The following is a 26,049-nucleotide window of genomic DNA, read 5'->3' as shown; positions in this document are numbered from 1 at the left end:
ACATACCATATTCATTTCCATTCAGTCCTGTTGCAGAATTCATGTTTATATATTTTAAAATGTCATTCAATTATTTTATAGTTATGTTTTGTTCTAAATGCTCATTACCTTCATTATTTCATTTTTCACCTTTATAATTTTTTCTCTGTTTTTTCTCTTTTAACAAATAATTCCAGTACATATCCTTTAATTATTTCTTATATTCCTTCCTGCTGTCTTATTTGCTTACACTCCTTATTCTTTAATTCTCTTATTATTTTTTCTTCTATTATTTTACAGAGATATTGTGCTACTTGTTCTTTCTTTCTTTCCTTGTAAACAATATTTTGTTTATATAACAAATTGTTCATTTTAATTTTATTCATTTTATATATTTCTTTCTTTTTCATAAAATTAATTTTTCTTTTCTAATAAAGCTCTAAATGTTTCTTGACTTAATATCGTATATCTCTCTTTTTCTTTTCTTCTTTTTTTCCTTATATATTCTGAAAACACTTTTTTATGTTTGGCATTAAAATTAAGCCATGGAACAGTCCAATTCTAATAAACTCTGTCATATTCATATCATTTTTCCATAATTCCATAAGTTCTTTTTTCTCATCTAAATCTAATTCCTTTTCAATAATTATTTTTATTCCTTTTCCTATTCTTATATATTCTGTGTTCCTGTACTTTTATCCATATAGCCACATGATCCAAAAATCCAGCATACTTAATTCCATTTTTTTTAACTTTTAAACTATCAGATATTAAAAAATAATCAGTTTTAGTCCTAATTTATATCCTTTTTTAGGTCCAGTCATTATTCCCTCATACACTTAACTTTCCACTTCCCATAATTTCTTTAACCATTTTAACATCACAATTACCATTCCAAAGTTTTCAGTTTGTGTTTTTTCTTCCTCTGTTAATAATCTGATATCTTATAAAACAAGAATATGTGCATCTACTGCAGCACAGCAATGTAATATAACTATTCTCCTCTTAAGATTGTTCATACTGTTGTCATTTAAAACTAATATTTACATCTTTAAAGAATGGTTAGTATAACATTTTTTATCCCTTTCCTTTCTTATTTTCACTAAGCATTATATTTTTGAATTTTCGTTTCCTTTCTTTAACTCTTTACCCTATTGAATTATTTTTATTTCTTACTGTACACCAGTAAGCTTCTTCCTCACTTGTCTGCGCTGTTTCTTTTTTATTGTTACTTTCTTCAACTTTATGTACAACCTCTTTATCAGTCTCATCTTTTTGTACATTCTCTTGTATATCACATGCTTCTATCTCTTTCTCCTGTATAACTTTGTTTTCATTTTCTTGCACATTCATTTCACATTCCAGCCATAAATAACCAGTATTGCCATGTTTTTTTGCACTTTAAAATCACATTTGTTTGCATTATGTCCTATTTTACCACATAAATAACATATTTTTCATAAGTTTCATTGATTAAATGATCATTTTTTTCCACAAAAATAACAAATTTTTTGTTGACCTCTGTATTTCACAAAACCCTTATTACCATGAGCATTAATAATACTAGGTATATGCATAACATTATCATTTTCCATTTTCAGTATTACTCCACATTCCCATCCCCCAGTCCATAGTCCTCTTTCATCATATATTTTTATAGTGTCCATTACTTCTTTACATATAATTAACAAATATTCTTTCAGCTCTTTTGTTTCAACCTCATTTGTAAATTGAATCAGTATTCTTTTTTTTGTTTGTTTGTTTGTTTGTTTGTCTGTAAAAAGCTCGCATCACACATTCTGACCATGGATAAATATTTTTATTCATATGCACCCAAAATATTTCCATTGCCTTCCCAATCCCAAATATCAAGTCACAAAAGTCTCTATTAATTAAAATAAATGCTCTTACCACTGTTGCTTTGACACCCAGAGGTGCTATGATAGAGACACAAACCTTATACCTGTCAAAACGTTCTTTTTTTTTTCCTGTTCACATATACTGTGTACTTATTTTTTGTTTCTTTTATTTCTTCTTTGTTCCTTCTCCAACAGTGTGTGTGTAAGTTTTTGTCTCTGGAACATTTTCTGGCACAGTCACTTCTTCTCCATTTTGTTCTTATATTTTTTCTCCATGATGTCACTCCATGAAAACGCTGCTCCATTTTCTGGCTCACTTTGGTTTGCCATTTCTTCTAAATAATCATCCCACAACCCACTGGAGGGTTGTAATTATGCATTTTTATAGGTAACTGTCTGGCCTTCAAACTAGGATGATAAAATTTTATTGAAATATTATAGAGATTGCTATGTAGTGACATTAAAATTAAAAGTGAACAGCCCAGACCAGTAGTAAAGCATGTGTCAAATCTTGTTAAAAAAGCGGAAGAAGCAAATGTGTGTGTACTCTTTTCAAATGTGGGAAAAATGTGTTGTATAGCTAGATGTACTAACTGTAAAGATAACACAGTGATTGCACTGTGATTACAGATGCACATAACTGTGAAACTATAACCAGTGAAAATCACTTGAGTTTTAGTTGCATCCAATACCTAATTACTTTTGACTGATAAATTGTACTTTGTTTCCTTTTTTACACTCCTAATAGTCAGTGATGTTTTGCCTGTGGAGTGTAATGAACTAACTTTAAGAATAGTAAAGTCTCACAGTTAGACGTTGCCCATTCGATTCTCAGTTGGAGCGTCTTCTGTGTGGTGACATGCGTGAATGGACCTTCCTTCGGTGAATATTGTGAGTTAGGCCCGGCAAGCCAGCACGTAAAAATCTACTGCCAATCCTTAGCAGACCAGTGTTCCACTGTGGCAACCCCTAACCGGGAAAAGCCGAAACACACAAACAAAAGTCTGAATTATGTTTGAATGTAACTAATGGCAAGAAGATGCAGGGGCTATGGGAATTAGGCAGCATGATTATTTTTATAAAGGCACTCTAAAAACTCTTACTAAAAAAAAAAAAATTAGTCTGTAAACAATATCTTGTTACTCAATTATGAAAAAAAAAAGTTTGGAATAGCTGGCCATCCTGATGATTTACTTTTCAATTTAGCAAATTATATGATAATTAGGACGGATGTTTTCCATGATTTATGGGGGCAGTGGATGAAAAGCATTCTTTGTTTGAGTGCAGAGGGGGAACCAGTAGGTGAACAACTCAAGATAAACACATCTGCCTAATTTAAAAACAAAATGGGGGGGTGGTATCTTACACAGTTGTATGAGTATGTAAGTGTTACAAAAATCAAGGAATACTGTCAACAAGCCCCAAATGTATTGTATTTAGCTGTTGATGCAAAAGAAGGAAGACATAGCATCACTTAAAATGACATGTTATCACATACCTCTAAAAGACCAGCCTGAAGGAGTATAGACATCAGAAACATGAGCGCTATACAGAAAGATGTTAGAGCCCTAACACGTTGCAAATATTGAAAATCAGTAACTAATAAACCAAAGACAACTATTAACTCACTTAGGGGATATATTCCAGAAGAATGAATTTAGGAGGGGTGGAAGAGACTTGGTTTAAGGCTTCAGAAAGCACCCAGATTTGCAAGACTACAATACCCATCACACATTCAGACCACCTTTTGAAATGGAAAAAAATGAAAGGAAGAGGTGTTTCCATTTACATAAAAAACAATCACACCTGAAGATTGGTCAAGTAGGATGACTCTCTTGAGCTACTGTACTTCATGTTCTGCTGACCATAGACAAAATCCCCAACCCTGAACCATGAAAACCAGTAAGCATACCCAAAGTTACTATAATCTTACTATTCAGCCCAACACACTACTCATGGATGATTTTAACTACCCCTCCATAAACTGGGAAACTTACACGACCACTACCATGCATGCTCAGAAAATTATGGACTTTGTTAATACAAGTGTACTTGAACAACTGGTCTGCTCTCCCATATCCTCGAAATAATACTCACAAACATAAGGGAGTATTGCAACCCCCTGCCATCGTAATGTCATCATTGGTAAAAATGGATCATAAATTGGTCAGCTTTGAAATAAAACAGTAGAACTCCCATCAAACACTAAAACCTTAAAGAATTTTTCCAAGGCAAATTATATTCTGTTATGTGATAGCATAAATAATTCTAAATCTCCCTCATGAATACCGTATATAATCACTTAAACAACTGCATACAAATAGCAGTACCTGACCAACTAAACCCAGACCTAGCTGGAAAAACAAGTCACCCTGGTTTACCCCTGTCATGAATAGACTATACAATAGAAGGAAGAAATTTCTGTCTAGAAGTAAGAGTGAGAGTGCATGACAGAAAAAAAAAATCCTTCATTAGTCTCAACTGGCAAATCAGGGAACTAGTTAAGTCTTCAAAAGCTAAATATGAGACTAAACATGGTAAGGCCTGGCTGTGTCTAATTATGGTGGCTGGCAAAAAGCAATTACTAGAAAATAGAAATCAAAATCTAAATAAACTATTTTAATCTTAGAAGTAGTGAATATAGTAACAGAGATAAAAAAAATGGAATTGAGATCTTTAGAAAAGGGTAGGAGCAAACTACATAGGAAAAATGTGATTGTGGGAACAGTACATACAGAGGAGGTTTAAAATAAGGCAGGGCTTAAATCAGCTATGAAATGTGTGACTAAAAATGATTGGGCAGATTATAAGTGCATTTACTGTCAAAATCTGAAATTGCATGTCTTTGTTTTATCATGACATCAAAATAAAATGTCAAAAATAAAAACAATGTTGTGCCAACATTTCAAAACATGTTAAAGCTTATTTTTGGTATGCAGTGCTTTGGAAAAAATGCCCTTTGAACAGCATTTGCCATCTAGATATTGATATTATGCATTTGTTAATTGTACTTTCAATTTAACAAAAGTTTGAAACCATACATTCAATGATACGATACTCGAAGAAGTGCACTTCTGAATTTGATAATAAACCTTATAGGTGATGTATAATGTTTGCAACTGGGAGTGCATGAGTATGGTTTGTGATGTAAAATGCTTGCAAGTAGGATTGTGTTGGTGTGGTTTGCTTTCATTTATATAAATATGTGATTGTTTATGTAGTAAGTGATGGTTTAATAAAGATGTTTCTTGTTTAAAAAAGGGACATGAATTGAATAATTTATGTAATGCTTCTTACATTATATGATATATAGCAATATATGTGAAGTATAATATTTATTAATGTTAATTTGTTAATACAGTTTTGATTACTTTTATATAAATGCAAATTTGCCTATGTCACAAGTGATAATTCAATAAAGGTATTTAAAAAATAAAATAGCATTACAGCAAAGGATAATCGCAAACCTTTTTATAGTTATCTCCAAAATCTTAAGGGAAAAACTAACAGTGTTGGCTGTAGATGGCAGTACCTATATTCAGCCAGAAGAAACAGCAAATCTGCTGGCTGATAAATTCAGCTCAAATTTCCCCTCCACATCACTTTCTGTCACTCCCCATGAAATACCCCTACCATTCCTTTGTCTGTAATCAGAAAAGAACAGGTTGTCACTGCATTCTCCAAAGCTGAAAACATGGCATCAGTGGGTCCTGACAGAATCCCAGGGTGCCTATTAAATAGCTTGAAGCATGACCTAGCAGACCCACTCAGATCTGTATTTAACCATAGTCTCCAGACAGACTTTGCACCAGTAGAGTGGAGGACAGCAACAGTCTTACCTCTGCACAAGGGGGAACCATCAACAGATCCAGGAAACTACTGACCAATAAGTCTGATAAGCCCCATATGCAAGGCTATGGAAAAAAATGATCAACAACTTGATTAGCAATGACATAGGAAATCTCCAGACTCTAGATCTGACCCAGTATGACTTTGTCAAGGGGGCATGGCTTTCCTGCTCAGTCAGGTGGACTTCTTTGTGAAGGTCACCAAGGCTATAGATCAGGACATGTCAGTGCATGCTAGCAACCTTGAGGTGGCCAAGGCATTTGATGCAATGTACCACTCAGGTATTATAGATAAACTCACTAAATTGGGCATGCACTTCTATGTCACCAGATGGATAGTCAAATGGCTTACAGCTAGGACACATAGAGTCATAGATTGTTACTAAGCTAATGACTAAGGAGGCCTTTCTATGCCTAGACAAGTTTAATAATGATGTCCTGTATCTGAATAGGACATTGAGACCCAGGCATTTATAAGCTACCTCTGTCTGTAAGGGCATGGGTGCCAGACCAGGTGTAAATTTCCTATTCACAATCCACTTGTTTAGGTTGTGCTTAAACTGGGTAATAGATTAACTCAGCTTCACATGGATAGGAAGCCTGATTCATAAGAGAAGCAGTCTCCTGGACACACATTTGTCTTTCCAGCATGTTCTGTTTAAGTAACAGACAAAATTCAAGTCTCTAGATGTTGTATTTCTGGTACACTTTGACATACGAATATGTAGGAGATTCATAAGTGTGGTATTTGTGAATGCCTTGTAAGCCAGGCATAAATCACCCCTCAGCAATCTGTGGGAGACTGAGTAGAGGGACAGTGCTTTAAGGTGCTCTGCATGAGACAGGTTTATTATACCTTGTATTCCTTTTATTATTTTATTTATGTATTTATTATTTTATTTTATTTAGCATATTATTAGAGGACGAGGCCAGTCATTAGTTGAGTATCACAGAGCACAGGGCAGAGCCCTATTTTGTTTGGGATATACTTCTCAGATATCAAGGTAAATCCGGATGGTCTTTGTTTGACCACGTTTGCTGATAATTGCAACTTGGAGGCAATCATTGACTCCCCAAACAATGTTGATATCCTACAGAAAGGACTGACACAGTCTAATGACTGGTGTCAGAGCCATGGTCTCAGAGTAAATGTAAAAATGTGCATAATATTAGCTACTGTGAAATCATATTGCCTTGCAAATTACAACACTGCTAGCATTCCCCTCAAACTGGACCCAGTGGGGAGAGATCTGGGTACTTAGATAGTAATCTGAATTTTGACTACCATGTGTCCAGAATGGTGAGGAAATCCTTCTGTGTGGCTCATCTTAGAAGTAAGGGCATGACATCCAGATCTAAGGATATCATAGTACCGCTGTACTTGGCCATCATCAGATCAGTAATCATGCACAACGTACCCTTTGGCATGTACCTGACCAGACACCTGCAACATTTAGAGTGTCCTCAGAGGTTTTTCACCAAAAAAAAAAAAACAGCGTATAACTACCATGTCATATGAAAACTGATTAAAAGCCCTATTACTGTATTCAGTTTCCTACAGATTACTTAGGGGTGATCTATGCCTGGCATACAAGGCAGTCTCTGACCCAACCTTGAATAACATGTTGCATATTTGCAAAACTAACTGCACAAAGGTTATTCGCTCCAATGATCTAAACATGACCTCTGACATGAATAGAACATGCTGGAGAGACAGATATGTGTTCCAGATAGTGCTTCTTTTCTAGAATAAGCATCCTGTTCACATGAAGCAGAGCCCTTCCTTGACCATCTTCAAGCACGCACTGGAAAAATGGCTGTGTAATCACAAATTCAGTCCTGTGGAGTGCACAACAATAATACATTGTTATAGAAAGAAGTAAACAAAAGATAAATTCTGGTCTGAGATATCCTTTGCATCTGGTTTACAAGTGTATTGTAGTGGTACCTGGTTATGATAAAACTATAGGAGCACATTGACATATTGATTGCTTATATACAAGCATTGTATTTCTGTGTAGTTGTGACGTGAATCATTTTTTGCTTGGAAGACCATTAAGTTATACTACAGAATTTACAAACTCTGTTATGCTGTAAAGAAGAAACAAAAAGAAAACATATGCATATGCTATATACCTGTTAAAAATGTTTTTTATTTTTTGGTTTGCAGATGAAACTTGATGAAAATGATAGTAATTTTGAAATGCTGCTGCAAAAAGGAGAACTAGAGACATACTTATTATTGAATGCAGTTGGACAACTAGAAATTAATCATGCTATTTCTGTTAAGTGATTAATTCCTTTTGCCTTTAAATTTAATAATCAGGCTTTGTAATGAAGTAGCCTTCATTATAACTGGTTTTGTTTATTCAAGTATCATTTCATAAGAGAATTTAAAACATGATTGTTTTTAACTTGTCATATTCTAAAGAATGTTTTGCCTCTCTTTAAAACACAAAAGCTTTTCTATGTTGCAGGTGATTTTTCCTTCTTTTTTTTTTTTTTTTTTTTTTGATATTTTTGAAGAGTAAAGTAATGGGTCTGTTGATTGAGAGTTAATGATTTCATTATACTCAACATAAAGAACATTTAGAGTACTCTACACACTTCCAGTTTGACTTGGTTTGCAAAGTAAGAGTTGACTGATGTAATTTTAACTTATTATTTGGATTCTTTAAGGATTTGCTCTATTGTCAGCCTCTACATTTTAACAATTAGTGTTTAGCTCAAGAATAGAGGGGCATGAGTCATTCAGGTTGTAATACAACTTTCTCTTTTCTTCCTGCAGGATATTTATACAGCTTTCTTTCTTGTTCACATCTTTACTCTAGCACTTGAATACATTTATTATGTGCACATGAGGTACTATTAATGTTTCTCTGCTTGTCTTTGTGCAATAGTTTTTCATGAGCTGCTCGCTGGTCAGTGCCAGTTGTTTACTTTCATTTATATGTTTTCTTTTGTTGTATGAGATGGCCTAGTTAATTTTTACTCTTATGGGCATGAGTTTGTGTATGGTTCTTGACTTTTGTTTCATTCTCTTGAGGTTTTGTCATTTGTAACTCCATCCTGATTTTTTTTAGGTTAAGCAGGGCTAATCTTTTGTATACCCACAATTTTCAATTTTCACTCTGTAAATATACAAGGTCAGATTGGATGTGAACATGACTCCTCTTTTATCTTTCAAGTTCCAAAATCAGGTGATTTAAATAATTCTCTTTTACATTCACAATGTCACTTGATGTACCACTTTCATATTTACTTTTGTGTTTCACTATTGCTCTTTTATGTTCATTGGCTTATAAGTAAGTTCAAGGCTAGTTTATATATATATATATATATATATATATATATATATATATATGTGTGTGTGTGTGTGTGTGTGTGTGTGTGTGTGTGTGTGTGCAGAGAGATTAATACTTAAAATGTACCATCTTGAAATTCAATTTTGTTGGACTCAGAAACTCAGACTCATTCTCATACCTTTTCATTTGGTCACTTACAGTAGACATGTTAAACACGTTGCAGTATCTAAGTAAGCGTGCACTTTCTTTTATCTCACTGATTCCCTCACTCTCTGTCTCTTTCTGCAGGTAGGTATGATAACATACACAGAGCAGCACTTGTCAGAGAGAGAGAGAGAGAGAGAGTGTGTGTGTGTGTGTGTGTGTGTGTGTGTGTGTGTGTGTGTGTGTGTGTGAGAGACCTCTGTTTCACATTCAATATTCTTATAGTCATGCGAAACACAACAGCAAGCACAACAATAGGAAATCTACCCTCCAGTCTCTGTTAGAGGGTTCCACAGATGTAGCTCAAAGTCATCCTCAGCTGTTGGACTACTTTTGTAAGAAATGGGTCAGCTGCTCCATCCTGGGATTCATGTGCTTCTAGTCAGGACTCCATATCCCCCTATGCTATACAGCTGGTAAACTGCTTCATTTATTTCATGAAATTCTTTGATTTGTTCAGGAACCGATGCTATCTAAAATAAGTCATTTAACCTCATACTCTTGCCTTGGGCACATTAGTCTGTTAGTCTTTTTTTTGTTTATTCTTCATTTTCTAGTTTGAATGTTGATTTTGATGGAATGGGACACTGCATGAACATGATATTAAACATGTAATGATTTAACTTTGTGTGAGAGGCAGGCATGATTCTACATTTTATGTTCAGCTAAGGATATCTTTACATGCACTAAAGCATATTTCTTAAAGGGTGCCCTGTCTACTAACACTAGGATAGCTAATAAGGACTTCAGCACATTTTTGTACAAAGAGATGAGAGAGAGAGAGAGAGAGAGACAGAGACAGAGAGACAAAGAAGGATAAATGACATTTGGATTGTCAAGCAAAACAGACTGCTTACATTTTTTATTTTTGCTCTCTGTGCTAACAGACTAGCTATATATATGGGTCTACCTAAGAATATCAAAACCCGAGATCATCAAAGACCACATCATTGAGAAGAAATAAAGTAAAACACACTTTGACAGACTGGATCAACAAAGATCTTCCCAGGTTATAGTAACCTGTTGGCCATGAAGGTGAACTTTGCCCTTTTGCCAACTGTAGTGCGATCTCAGAGTAAGTATATTTAGTTTGGTGGTGTGGGGGGGGTGTAGCCCCCTCACCTCAGTGGGTTTTGAATGATGCGGTTTGGTTTTGTGTGCTGTTGGCTGAGTGATTACTTACCTTGGTAAGGTTGTCATTGATCCAGTCTGTTGATGAATTGGGTTTTTGTTTATTTTGTCTTGATGATGTGGTCTTCGATGATTTCGGGTTTCGATGTTCTGAAGTAGAATCATATATATATATATATATATATATATATATATATATATATATACACACACACACACACACATCTGTGTATATGTTCACTGTGTTCACTATAACAAGGTTGAAACCCAAATTCCTGATGTGCATAATCCCGTTAACCTAATACAGAAGAGCAAAATGTATAAAAGTCATGAATCCTGAACATCTGTATAAACCCAGGAAGAAGTGCTAAAATGGGTCAAACAGGGAAAGTTCCAGAATTTTGACACTGTGGTCTTCAACAGTTTTCTCTTCTATGTTATGTTACCAGAACTATGCCTTTCAGGACTGCGGAGTCCAAGCTTGTGGTAAAACATCGCCTTTTTTAGGCAATGCTAAACTGAAAGTACTTCCAACATAGCAAATCAAAACCAAGAAAATCTAAAGGTAGTATTGCTCAATGCTAGGAGTCTAAACAAAAAACACCACTCTCTAGAAGTTCTCTTTACCCTAGATAATGCTGATGGATGTGTGTGTGTTCACTGAGACATGGTTTAAAGCACACCAGCCATGCAAGGTTATAATGCCTTCCACACATTTAGGCCAGCTACTTCACAGGCAGGGTCTAAAGGTGAAGGTGTCTCTATTTACATCAAAAATAAATATCATTCTAGGCTGGTCAAACAGGACAATGCACTTGAGCTGCTCCATGTTCAAATCACCATAGGCAAAATCCAACACCACTTCCTCACAAGCTATAGGTCCTCATCCATGACCCATGAAACCCAAACAATGTATTTAAACTTATTAGAAACACTAACCATCCAACCCAATACCATATTCATGGGTGACTTTAATTACCCCCTGTTAACTGGGAATTCTATACGACACCAAACGCATATCCACAGAGATTCCTGGCTTTTGTAAAAACAAACTCCCTGGACCAGATAGTCAATACACCAACAAGGGGTGCAACCATACTGGATTTGGTCATCACAAATATGGGAGAATGCTGAATACCCCCTAGTGCAATTGCCAAGGTCAGACCACAAAATGGTCTCCTTTGAAGTAAAAATAAAACCTGGACTCCCAGCCAAACCTGAAATATTCAGGAACTATTTTAAGGCTAACCTCCTGCTATTAAGTGAGAACCTGGCAAAATTTTTAAGCCCCCATAAACCCTGAGAATACTGCTGCCTATGCAGAACTATAAACAGAAACCCTATACAAGCATGTTAATAGCTTCATAGATACAGCTGCACCCACAAGGAAGAAGTACAGAACTAACTCAAAAAACAAGCCACCCTAGTGGAATCACAAAATCAATAGGCTATATAACAGGAGGAAGAAAATCATGGCAAAAATTAGAAGGTGCAGCAACCAGCAGGCTAAAAAGCACTCTCCTCAAACTAAACAAACAACTCAGAGGTCAAATAAAGTCTACCAAAGCCAAATTTGAGGTAAGTTTGGCCTCCCAGGCCAAGGTTAACCACAAAGCATGTTTTAGCTATGTCTGCAACCTCAAAGGAAATACACAATTGTGTGCAGAGCTCATTGTAAATGGAGCCACCTAAACTGAGCCAGAAGATATAGCAAACCTCCTGGCTGATAAATTCAGCTCCAATTTTACCTCTCACTCTCCCTCAACTTTCCCTCAGGAAATATCATCAAATGTAATATCATCAAATATAACTCCCCCCCCACTGTCACTAGGGAACAAATACTTAATGCTCTCTATAAGATCAAGAACACTGCATTAATGGGTCCAGAAAATATCCAAGGATGCCCTCTAAATAGCATGAAACATGGCCTATCAGGGTCTCTAGAATTACTATTTAATTGTAGCCTTGAAAAAGCTTTGTGCCTCATGAATGGAGAACATCAACAATCATCCCTCTGCACAAAGGTCAGCCATCTACAGACCCTGGAAACTACAGACCCATAAGTCTCACTAGTCTTATATCTTAAGCCTTGTAAAGAATTGTCATGGAGATGATCAATAGAGATATAGTAAACTTCCAGACACTGGACCCAACCCAGTTTGATTTCGTCAAGGGGAGATCATACCTACTGAACCTGGTGGACTTCTTTGAAAAGGTCACCAAAGCAATGGATGAGGGCAAAATCATTCACACTGCCCACCTTGACCTGGCCAAGATATTTGACACAATACCCTAATTGGGCATTGTTGACAAACTCAAAAGATTATGTACAAACCTGTATGTCACCAGGTGGATAGCCAACTGGCTCACAGATAGGACCAAGGAAGTTTGAATTGGGGAGTCCACTTCTACAAAGAGGCCATTTACATGTGGAGTTTCTCAAGGATCAGTCCTTGGGCCTCTCCTTTTTGTAATTTACTTCTCTGAAGCCAAGGTCAATATCAATGGACTCTGGCTGACTAAATTTGCAGATGATTGCAAATTAGGAGCTGTTATTGAATCTCACACTGACACAAATGTTCTCAAGGAATAGGTTACACAGACAAACAACTGCTGTTAGAGCCATGGACTAAAACTAAATGCCAAGAGATGCATAATAGTAATTCTTGGGAAGTCACCCATCCCTGGTCACTATCAGATTGACAACACACCCCTTAGAGTTGACCCACTAGTCAGAGTCTTAGGGACACACAAAAATAGTAAAAGCCTTTGACCATCACATGTCTACAGTGGTGAAGAAATCATTTTATGTTGAGCAACTTATAAACAAAGGTATGGCATCTAAGTCCAAGGAAGTCATTGTTCCACTGTATTCGGCATTCATCAGACCTATCATTGAGTACAATGCCCCCTTTGGCATGTACCTAACCAGGTATGTCCAACAGTTGAAACGTCTACAGAGTTTCCTCACTAAAAGAATACAGGGAATAAGCAAAATGTCCTATACAGACAGCCTCAAGACCCTATCCCTGCATTCTGTCTCCTACAGTCTTTTAAGGTGAGATCTATGCCTGGCATATAGGGAGTTGTCAGACCCCACTCTGGTGGATCTCCTGCATATCCACAAAAAAACAGCAGCAGAATTATCCATTCCAAAAACATAAACCTTGCCTGTGATATAAAAAGGACCTGCTGGAGAGATAGTTATGTATCCCAGAGACTACTCCATCTATGGAATAGACTCCCCATCCATGTGTAGCAGAGTTTCTCCCTAACCCAATTCAAGTGCAACATGGACAATTGGATGGGAAACCAGAATTTCATCCCTGGTTTGGTACATATGTCTCTAATGGACACAGGTAACCTGTAAATGGTTTATCTCCCAGGCCTATGTTTACACTTATCAAGGGTATCAAAACTTATCAGAGATTTTGGATGCATGGCTAGGTTTAAAAAGGCCCTTGTGGTCATTAGCCTAGTAAACATCTATGAACCTATGAACCCTTGGGAAACATAGCATGAGAGAAATAATCCTATATGGGAATGTTACCCCATTCTCTGTCTTGACAGCCCATCTGTGATGACATTGCTGACCCCACTATAGTGTTGTACTGTCATGTCATATGCCTGCAATCCAAACCTCCACCTTAATAACTTGGCATTTCATTGGCTGGCTCTATGTAGCCATGTTAAGGGATTGTGGTTTGTGTCCACACAAATAAGGCTGATGTTTCTGCAGTACCCATACTATGGCTAGTCAATCCTTTTCTACAGCTGCATAACATTCCTCTGTGGGTTGAGTCTATGGCTGAGATATACCACTGGATGCTCTTCTCCCTCTGAGGAAACCTGGCTGAGTACAGCCCCCACCCCATGGTTTGAACATCCACCTGCACACAACATTTTTTTTGCTGTAATTTGGACTGGCTAACACAGGGGGTCCTCCCAAAGCTCCTTTAAGCTTCTGGAATGTCTCGTCACATGCTAGGGTCAACAGTACCTTATCTGGCCATTTTTTCCTTGTCAGGTCTGTGAGGGGAGCAGCTGTGGTACTATAATTTGGAACAAACTTTCTATAATACCCCACTGTCCCTAAGAATGCCCTTGCCTGCTTTTTGGTAACAGGGACAGGCCATGCCTCATTGGCTTCCACTTTACTGGTTCTGGACTAATCTTACCACTCTCCCCTCTATGTCCAAGGTAGGAGACCTTGGCCATACCCACCTGACACTTACTGGGCTTTCATGACATGCTGAAGGTGCTCTTTCCAGAAATAGCTGTAGATGGCAATATCATCCAGGTAATCATGGGTAGGATATCCTGCTCATGCTACAATATTATCTACCAGCCTCTGGAAAGTCACTGGGGCATTTTTCATCCCAAAGGGCATCTTCGTGAACTCATACAAATCCAAAGGAGGCACAAAGGCTGATCTCTCTCTAGGGTTGGGAGTCAAGGGCACCTGCCAGTAGCTATTGGAAAGATCAGTAGTGGTCAGATAGTTAGCCCCATCCAGCTTTTTTAGGGCTTCAGATGTCCTAGGCATGGGGTAAGCATCTTACTCTGTGTGACTATTTGGCTTCCTGTAGTCCACACAGAAATTGGTGCTGCCATCCTTCTTTGGTACCAGCACAACTGGGGAGGCCTAGAGACTGCTGGACTCCTGGATTACTCCGATTTCCAACATCCCCTGTATCTCCTCCCTCAGAGTCTGTCTGACTCACTCAGGCACCCTGTAAGGGGCCTGCTTTATAGGTCTTTGGGGCCATGTATACACATGGTGCTGCACCATGTGGGTGCACCCTGGTTTCCCAGAGAACATGTCCCCAACCTCCTGTAACACTGCTCAGATTTCTCAAATCTGGTAGAGAATAGCCACTGGGATATTGCTACTCCTTCCACTGAGTTGTCAGTCTGAGCTTCACTGAGGAGATCAGACACCAGATCCCAGTCAGACTCCATATGCCATGCACTGCAAATACTCAGCACAAGGGCCTCTCTATCATGGTAAGGCTTCAACATGTTAACATGGTACAATTTGTGCCCCTGCCTCCTGCATAACAGTTCTACCATGTAGTTAACATCACTAAACTTACTTACTACCTTGAAGGGTCCATCCCAAGCTGCCTGCAGTTTATTGTGTCTGACAGGAATGAGAACCATCACCTGGTGCCTCACAGCATTTTATCAGGCTCGAGCATTCCTGTCATACCAGACCTTTTTCTGCTGTTGGGCTCCTGGCAAGTTCTCATGGGCCAATCCCATGAGCTCCCTAAGTCTCATCCTGAGGTTTAGAACATATGCCACAACAGACTCCTCATGGGATTCACACTCACACTCCCACTCATCACAAATCAAATCTAAAGGCCATCTCACCCTATGCCCATACAGCAACTCAAAGGCTGAACAACCTGTGAATTTCTGAGGCACCTATCTTTACGTGAAAAATAGATGTGGCAAATATTTGTCCCACTTCCTCTTAAACTGGTCTGCAAATGCATGTAGCATGGTCTTTAGTGTAGAATTTGACATCTCCACAAGACCATTAGTGTGAGGGGGGGAAGGGTGTTATCTTTAGGTGCTTCACCCCACACCGCTGCCACAGACAAGCCAGCAGATCTGACATGAAATTGACACCTCTGTCAGTCACTATTTCTCTTGGGAAACCCACTCTGCTGAAATTCTCTAGCAAAGTATTTGCAACTTTATCTGCCTCAATGGAGGATAGAGCCACAGCCTCAGGATATCTAGCAGCATAATCTACTTCCACTAGGATATACTTCTTCCCTTTGAAACTTGAGGTACTCAAAGGGCCCACAATATCCATAGCTATCTTCTGAAATGGCTCCTGTATCACAGGCAAAGGCATTAAAGAAGCTTTGACCTTGTCCCCTTCTTGCCTAACCTTTGGTGGCAGTGCTCACAAGTCCTGCAGTACTCTGTTACATCCCTGGCAATTCCAGGCTAATAAAAGTTCTGCATAATATGTCTTTTGGTAGGCTTTAGGCCCATACCACCTGCAAAGTGAATGTCATGGGCTATGGCTAGAAGTGCCAGATAGTAGGCTCTGGGCACTACCAGCTGCTTATATTACCTCACCTTCTAGCCCTCCCTCAGGGGTCTACTCTCTGTAGATTACCCCTTTGTTCCAGTATACAGAATCCCCTTTTCCTTGAGAATCAGGTGCCTCCCTAACTACCTCCCTCAAGCCGTGTAATGTAGGGTCTGAGAGCTGAGCCTGTTTCAACTTTCTCTTTGTAACTTTTCCCAACTCCCACTTCACAGGATGTCTGTTATACTCTGACAGTGGTGATTCACTATCAGCCTGGGTACTACTATCACCTCTGCCCTTGCAATCACTCTGTCCAAGGGAACATCAGTACCAACCAGCAGCTGTGACTCACCTTCAGTCTCACTGCTATAGGGTATCTCCCTCCCTGAAGTAGCCATGTCACCTGCCCTGGCTTCAGGTGTGCAGTCTGTCTTGGTCTACCCCAGGCTACCAGATTTGCATACCTGTCTCCAAGCCTGGCTGCATGTCACTGCATGCGCACAAGGTACTACATTATCAAAATCATTCCCTATCAAGACATCCGCAGGGATATCCTCAAACTCACCTACTCACTTACTACCTTTTACAACCTCTGAGTCAAGGTGAGCCCTAGCCAAAGGCATTTGGAATGAGATCCCTCCTGAAGCTCTGACTGGAGTGGATTGGACTGCCCAAGCAAGTACTGCTCCTCTTTAACAACTGCAGTCTTCACAATGGTTATATCAGAGACTGTCTCTCTCTTGGCACTGGCCTGTTTTCCCTCCACCAAGACTGGATATAAATTCTGCTGTTAGTTTGGTACCCCTTTTGTCTCTAGACACCTTACCACTGACATTCTATTATTCTCACTTGCTGGTCCCCCCATCTTGCCTCCATGGACATCTATGTGCTACATTTCCCCACTTTTTACATTTAAAAATGTAACCCTTGATCCTGGCCGTATACCTAAACTAGTGGCTTCCCCTTTTACTGGCAGACTCTGCTGGGGCAGTAGGCTGCCCACCATGGGTTCCTTACATCCATGTGCAGCACTGGTATCCCTTTCCTGTGCAGACATACCTTGCTTGCTAGGTATAGATCTCCTTCCTTTCCTGTGCAGAGATACCCTGCTTGCTAGGTATAGATCTTCCTTTTTTCATAACTCATCTGCAGAGTTGTATTCCCTTTCTGCCATACATATTCCCATGTCCTCAGTCACAGTGCTAAGGGCTTGTTCTCTCAACAAAAAGGTCTGTCAGCCCTTGAAAAGAGGTGATGTGACACCCACTCACCCACCTATGAAAATAAGTGCTCAGTTCTGCAATATAATCACATACACTTTCATCTGCCTTGCTTCTATGCTCACAAAACTTTTTTCTGTAAACATTGTAATAAACAGTGCTTCACTTTATAGTTATCTAAGCAATCAGTATCAGACAATTTGGAAACAACAGTTACAGCTTTACCATGGAGTAAGGGGGTGAGGAACTGTACCCAAAGCCATCGGTCAACATTATGCTGTTTGCATACACTTTCAAACATATGAATAAAACTTATCAAAATGATCACCTTCTTGGTACAGAGGAAGAAGTTTACTGACCTTTATTGCTTTTGGGGTACAGTTACTCCATTCTCCATTACTTCCATGACCCTGGCAAAGAGTCAGCATTTCCTTTTCATGTTGCCTCTGCTGTCTCATTTTCTTCAGCTTCCAGATTTCTGAGTTTCACTTTTTCTTCAGTCTCCAAATGCTGCATTCACTCTGCTGATTCTAATTCCAGCTGATTGGCATCCAGTTCAAGTCTCTTTAACTCCAGATGAGTTTTTAAGTCCTCTGAAGAAAAGTTGAAGTGTCTTGTTTCTGAGAGCTCAAGTCCCCAACAACAGACTGGTTATCCTCCTGGTTGCTGGTCTGTGCTGTAGCTGTGATTAAGGCTGCAATCATTTTCCCTTTATTCAGGTTGGCATGCCACATATCAGCCAACTAGTTCCTTGGCAGCTTACCATAATCCTCTGCTGTTATCCTTGTCTGCTCTCCCTGACTAACTGAGCTAACAACAAGTAAATAAATAAAATGATTGTGATATGAAACTCTGAATGTCTGCCATGTAGCTGCTTGAGAGTACAAGCACCTTATTTAGTGACCACTTCTTACAGGCTACAGAAATTCAGTATCCATACCACTGGTCAACAATATGTAATCATATGATGATCCCTCCTCTGCCAACCAATAATGTGATGCCCACCAATTCTACCAATATGTGATGGCCACCAATATGTGTAGGGGCATGCACTTGAAATACAAATGGATACACTCAGTATTTCCAGATGCAGACATCTCTGCATGAAGTACAATTTCCATTAAGAGCACACAGGGAACACACTCAGCTCAGGGTCCGGATGTCTCTTTACATGTCTCCCTCCAGATCTCCAAAAAGACCCCGCACTGGTACAGCTGTAGGATTAGGTCCTCAGCTGATGCCCAAGCCAAGTCTTCTAGCACCCTCTCTGTAAACCCAGTGCTTTGTGTCCATGACCCAAGTAGCTGACACACACACACACACACACACACACACACACACACACACACACACACACTCTTTAAGATTTAATTTTTACACACACACACACACACACACACACACACACACACACACACACACACACACACACACACACACACACACACACACACACACACACACACACACACACACATACACACACACCTAGGAAAGGCTGGCACAAATTACCCACTCTACCAACTTTGCCTAGACTATATGGTAGTTATTACTGTTACCAGTCAGTTACTATACAGTTATTACTCTGAAATTTCTCTTTATAATATCTAAAATATAATTTCCAAGAGGGCTTGCAGAATAACCTCATCTGGTCACCTTACTCTAGGTTCTCACAGCATTCCCCTTTGAAGGTGAGACAGGAATTTAGCACAGATGGGCACAATATACATCCAAATGTTTATGGCAGTGCCTGGAGCCTCCTATATTTTCACTGACCTAATGGCAAAGGCTCTTCCCCTGACCCAGTATCTTCAGTCCTATTCAGTACAGTAGGGTGCCTTTTAATGATTTAGCAGCTCATTTACATTTCCCTTATTTTTCCTTAAAGTTAACCTCTGCTGTTCCATTGTCCGCTATTAAAATATATACATTTAATTCAGCTACAATAATACATGTGCAGTTCTCTTCATTTCAACAGGGTGCACTGTTGATATGTTTCAATACAAGCAAACCTTACAAATACATTTTCAGCGCAAGCATCTGTTCAGAATCAGTTTGATATACAAATGACATACAATTCTAATACATTTGTAACACAAGCATCTTGTATAAATTAGTTTGATAGTCAAAGGACATACCATTTTTTACAAAACTCTAGATGGTTATGCTGGCACTTGCCCATATCATCACAATAAGTGCCAGAAACATAGTCACAGAACTCCCTTTCTCTTTGGAACTAACAAGACAGTATCATTCCTTTGCAGATATTGTTAGTCTGTGCCAGTTTTACAGCCTTATACATTTCTGTGTAAATCATTTCTGTATACATTTGACAGACATCCCTTATCTAAAGTGGAATTTCTTTTTACAGTGGAGCAATTCATTATACGTTTCAAACTAAGAAGAGAAAGTATGTGGATACCTAGTAGAGCAGACATTTAAATTAAATTTATGTGATCCCTTTTTCCAAAGCAAAGGAAACAATATGCTTGCCCGATTATTGTAAGATTGCATATGAGTCCTGTGTATTTCTCAGGTATCAAGGAAATGATATGTATCAGAAGTCAAGCCTATTCACAGGACTGCACATCTATCTGTTTCCTAACAGATGAGCAATCATGGAAGCACAGCATGATATTGGTTTTATTTCCACTTCATGCATGTGAATGAATATTAGCTTGAGTAAGCATTTCTTTAAACTGTACAAAATCTGTAGGCCAACAAATCATTTGATGTATAATTTATTTTATTCTTTTACATCATGTACACTTTATGTGCACTGTTTTTGTACCTATTAAAATTTAAATGAAAAAAAAAATATATATATATATATATATATATATATATATATATATATATATAGTAGATTGTGAAAAATATCTGAAATCAAGAAAGTAAGTCTTCCTCCTTCAGATGGTCATGCTTTGTAATTCAGTCATTCTAACCAGGAACTCAGTCTGACCAGTGCGTACATTCATTCCTTTAATGGGTGAAATCTTGAAGGGACACAAACCTGTTCTGGGATTAGTATCTTAATATTAATCTGTAGAAGCTACTGGCATACAGCCCCAGTGCAAACAAACGGAAACAGGAGAGATTATAGCAAGACTGTTGTAAAATGATTTTTTGCAGCTCACGATGTTGACCCTGTTTGTGCTATGCTCCAAGATCAACATCTGACATTCCAGCTCAACAGATGGTATATTCCCCTTACTCATGGACAAATAGTTATGAGATTTGCTATCTCAGAGCTGGTTGACTAATGGTCTATATATTCAACAAAGGGAAAGCAAACAAATCTCAAAGCATGAGATAGTTTCCTATAAATTATCTCTACTTTCATCAAATGGTAGTTTCTTTCTGTTTTAAGGTGTCTGCCAAAATTCAATAATTGATACTTATTCTGACTTTCATTCCAATATTTCATTATGCAAAATAGGTGTCAGCTGCTTAGCAGTTTGCTTAAGTACCTGCTTGCAGTGGATGGAACTTGAACAGTCCGTATAGATTTTTGGCCTCATATTAGGTGGTGTTGGAATTAAACTAGGCTACATTGCTCAATGATCACTTAATATAAAAGATGCATTAGTTAAGTATTCAAAAAGATATCAAACTGTAGTCTGTTGCTGCAATCTTAAGCAAAACAGAAAAAATACTAGAAAGTCCAAGTTTAAGTTTTCTACATCATCTCTCATTTTGCTTAATGTTATTTCAATATTAACATTACTTGATTCTTATTTTAATTTTCGTCTCACAATTCTTTGTCCTTGAAAGGTTTAGTCTACATTCCATTAAGGAAGTTGCAAACTGCAAATAACTGCAGTGATTACATGGTTAAGCATGTAACAGAAGAGAGAATTAAAAAGAGATTTTCTTCATGACTTCTTTTTGTATTTATTGCATTCACCTGTCATTCATTTGAGTAATAGGAAACTCATGCACAAACACGCACACACACACACACACACACACACACACACACACACACACACACACACACACACACACACACAGCTCAAGAACCATGTATGAACATTTTTATTTAAAGTTTAAAAAAGTATATAACACAGGTTTTCTCAATCAGTGCTTGCTTGTGGGTTCGGTATTGCAGTTTAAGGATTGCTGTCACATTGTCACTGCTCTTCGCAGATGAGAAAGCAATGGGCAGGCATATGCAAGTTTATTGAAAGCTGTTTTATGACACTTGCAGTTTTTATTTTAAATAAAAGGTTTTTATATGGTTACTGAGACAGATGTATTTTATATTTGGGATTGTATTTTTTTCTTTAGTGTTTGGATTAGCCTGCATTGAATAAGTATAGTCATTTTTGTGTTAATATATAGCATATATAAATAAATAAATATATATATATATATATATATATATATATATATATATATATATATATATATATATACATATAAAGATGCAAAGAAATAGAATATATGCTATATATTAACCAGTCAGCATTCTTATTTTCTGATAGCAGTGAAGCCTGTACTAACACGTAATGGTTATATAAGCTGGTTATATAAACTACTATCACTGTGACATAACCCATTACTGGTGGAAAAGCATTGTGTTACCTGTTTCCTTTTACTGGCTAGCAAAATGAAATAATGACTATGGATTTAACAGGTGATACATACAAAATGGAATGGAAGATAAAGACCTAAATGTCTACAGTGACAGAGCATCAGTTTACAGGGAGGTCAGAAGTCTGATAATGTAAGCAAATGCCTCCATTTTGTAGCACATACCCTGATAACATGAGACATTTACATGACTTTGTCCTTTGCCTCAGCATTGACTGTATGAGCAATAAATGTGAAATGTTTTTTAAAATATAGAAAGCTAAGTATAAATAAGGAATATAACATATTACAATTATTTAATTCAGTATGAATTGTGACGAGTTTTTAATATATTTTTAATTGAGTTAATTAATTAAGTGTTTAATTGTTTTTAATTATGTGCTGATTGAGTATGTATTTAAATGGGTCAAAATCAGTTTGTAAAGTATTCTGATGAAGTCGTGTGATGAAAGCGTTTATTAAAGTGGATTCTACGCTATTTTTTTGACTGGGACATTATTATTGGTGCTGTTACAAGTATACTGCATTTCAGTTTGCTACTTTATCCGTTTTGCTACCTTTAGTGAACTAACTTGTCCAGTATAGTTCATTTTTCTTTTTATTTGGTTTATCTTGGTGGCATGGCGGAAGCAGTGGAAGAATCTTTACTCAATATGTCCATACACCCGACGCCATCGGCTATGGGTGAAAACATTAATACCATACTGCTAACTACATTAATTGATATCCAGGCTTCGCTGAAAATTCTTATTTCTAAATCGGAAGAACAAAGCGGTGCGGAGAGGACGTCGAGCCCTATGACATCATTTCAGGAGGACAACACGGTGGTGGATCTGGGTAGTCCTACCAGAGAGAAACAAGAGAACGTGGAGCAAGAAAGAAAGGTCTGCAATTTCCAGTCCGTGGTATAAAGGAAACGTGCTGTGAGCAGTTATTACAGGGAAGCGATAATCCGTTTCAGAATGTAAGCCATACTGCTACCAGTAATGACTTCGGATCCATTTCAACTCAACGGGAACAGCTATTGAGACTGTTAAGAAGGTACAAATCCTTACAATTAGAGAACTGTTACTTCCTTAAATGTATGGAGCTTGGCATAGTACCTAAAGGCTTATGGTTCTTCAAGTGCCCCAATGGGGTTTATTTGGGGAACCCGATGTTTAAAACTTTAGTGACATTTTCGGATTACAGTTTCTGAAGTTGCTAAGTGAGAACAATAAGCAAAAGATGGACTTATTACGTACAGAAATTAATATGATTGAAAGTAATATAAAGAGTAAATTAACTGATGAAAATTTTGATATGTTATTCAATACGTTGTCTCGTGAAATGAATATTCATGCTACAGAAGTATTTAATAGAAAATACTCTAAACTGTCACGGGATATAGAAGTTTATAAAAATGACGCTGCTTATAATAATTTTGCACCTAATGTAAGGGGAAATAATTATATTGAGAGGAATAATAATAATAGAGTGGTTAGAAATGAAAAGATTGGACAACGCTCATTTAGTGAAGTGGTGGGGAGAGGGACTAGTACATCTGATAGTAATGTGAATATGTTAGACATAGAAAACAATGATAGACATATCAGTACGTCTAACAATGTCACAAGGGTTAGTGTTCCAAGTGACAATTATGCTAGTAACAACAGCAGCAGTGAGGGAGGTAAACCACAAAGAACAAGTTTGAATAGGCCTTTACAGAGTACAGAACAGCAAGATGTGATAGTAAAACAGAAAACAGTGAATGAGGCCTTAATGGCCAAAAGGAGTCAAAGCAATAAATCAACGGTTCTCACTAGAAGTTTTTTTTTTTCAAATTCAAATTCGGGGGCGAAGCATAATTAATGAAATTGATTGTTTTAATATAATTAACTTAACAGAACATGTATTTTCTACTGAAGAATTAAATGTATTAAAATATGGTTTCAATTTTGTCCCCCATTATAAAGCCAGTTTGAGTAAAACAGTCATAGATGTTAAAAAATTTGTTAGAAATTTAAATCTAACATATTTGATGCATGATATATCTCAACCCAATAAAGCATTAATTAAACCTTCTAGTTTTGTACCAAAATTACAATATACTATGGAAGTATTTGAACAAACATGCATCGAAGACATTAGGAAAATGTTAAAAAAATCTAAAAATGACCATGATAATTTAAATAAAACAGAAAGAATGGCCTTAGAAAAACTGATAGCCTTAAAAAGTAGGTTACGCTTTATGAAAAGTGATAAAGGTGCAAATATAGTGGTCATGGAACAACAAAAATATTATAGTAACATGATGGACATTTTAGATAATCAAGATGAATATGAGAAAGTAAATCTATTTGATATTCACAAAAGATTTAGACTTATTGAATCATATATATATGAAGCACTTATGTCTGGATATATTAGTTTAGAGTTATATGAATTTTGTTCTGTACAAAATCCAAAAATAGTGATTTTGGAATCCCCAAAATCCACAAAGATTCCAAAAATCCCCCTTTTAGACCAGTTGTGTCCAGCCCCCATTCTAGCACAGAAGGTATTTCATTAATTATTGATGCAGTATTGGGACCGCTATTACAAGAAACAGCATCATTTGTCAAGGATTCGTGGCATTTTTTGGATGAAGTTAAGAAATTTAGTATGAATACAGTGTTTGACTCCAATAAACATATTATTTTTACGTTGGATGTCACATCTTTGTACATGTATTCCCATTATATAGGTATTGAAGCAGTACGCAGTTATTTAACAAAGAAAAAATTACTCCCGAATGATGTTATTTCCACTATTTGTAGTTTTGTAGAAATAGTGTTAGAAAATAATTATTTTATTTTTGGCAATCAATATTATAGGCAGAGAAAGGGTATTGCCATGGGGTCACCTGCCGCTCCAGCGTTCGCCAATACAGTCATGGCATGGTGGGAAATGGATATATTATCCATGATAAAAGAAGAGTTTACAATTGTGTTTTATAAAAGATTTATTGATGATTTATTTTTTATAATAGAAGGTGATGAATTGACAGTAAATAATTTTGTGATAAAAGCCAATAAAAGTTCAGATTTTTTAAAATTCACCATAGGTGATGTAGGTTTATTAGTGAATTTTTTAGATGTATGTCTATGGTGGGATTTGAATGACAATAGATTTCACAGTAAAATACACAGAAAACGGACATTAATGGCTATTTACATTACAAAAGTAATCATCCAAAACACATTGTTAAAAATATACCCAGAGGGCAATATATAAGAGCAAGCCGAATGACAAGTAGGGTTGAAAATTTGATTGAAGAATTTCATTTCATAACCTCATTATTTTTAGATAGAGGTTATGATATTAACAACTTAATGAATAGTGGAAATGAAATTTTTGAGAAGCGTGATAGTTTATTTCCAGCTATTTTAAATGATGTTGAATCTCAAAGTTTAACAAAAATTTGGAATGATAAAAATGGTGAAAAAGAAGTTATGTGTTCGTTAGAGATGAGTAGTGAAATGAATGTAATAGCATCAATTGTTAATAAAAACTGGAAAATTATTCAAGGGAACCAGGATGTCTCAAAGATTTTAGGAAATAACCCACACTTTGTATTTAGGAACACCAATAACATTAAAAAAATGTTGGAATTTAATAAAAGTGAATACAAGAAGGCTGATATAACTAAAAATGGTATGTTTTGCTGCCAGAATTGTAAAGTTTGTCGTTTCATATCTGTAGGTTCTAGTATTGTTGTAGCCAGCCACAATAGAATTTTTGAAGTACCTGGATATGTAGATTGTAATTCATGTGGTTTGGTTTATATAGGCATGTGCACAGCATGCCCTGCTTTTTATGTGGGTATGACTACTC

The sequence above is a fragment of the Protopterus annectens genome, chromosome 9.part0, assembly GCF_019279795.1.
Source record: "Protopterus annectens isolate FY-2018-M chromosome 9.part0, PAN1.0, whole genome shotgun sequence".
Lineage (NCBI taxonomy): Eukaryota > Metazoa > Chordata > Ceratodontiformes > Protopteridae > Protopterus > Protopterus annectens.
The sequence above is the reverse complement of the archived record's forward strand: the minus strand, read 5'-3'. Positions refer to the sequence as shown.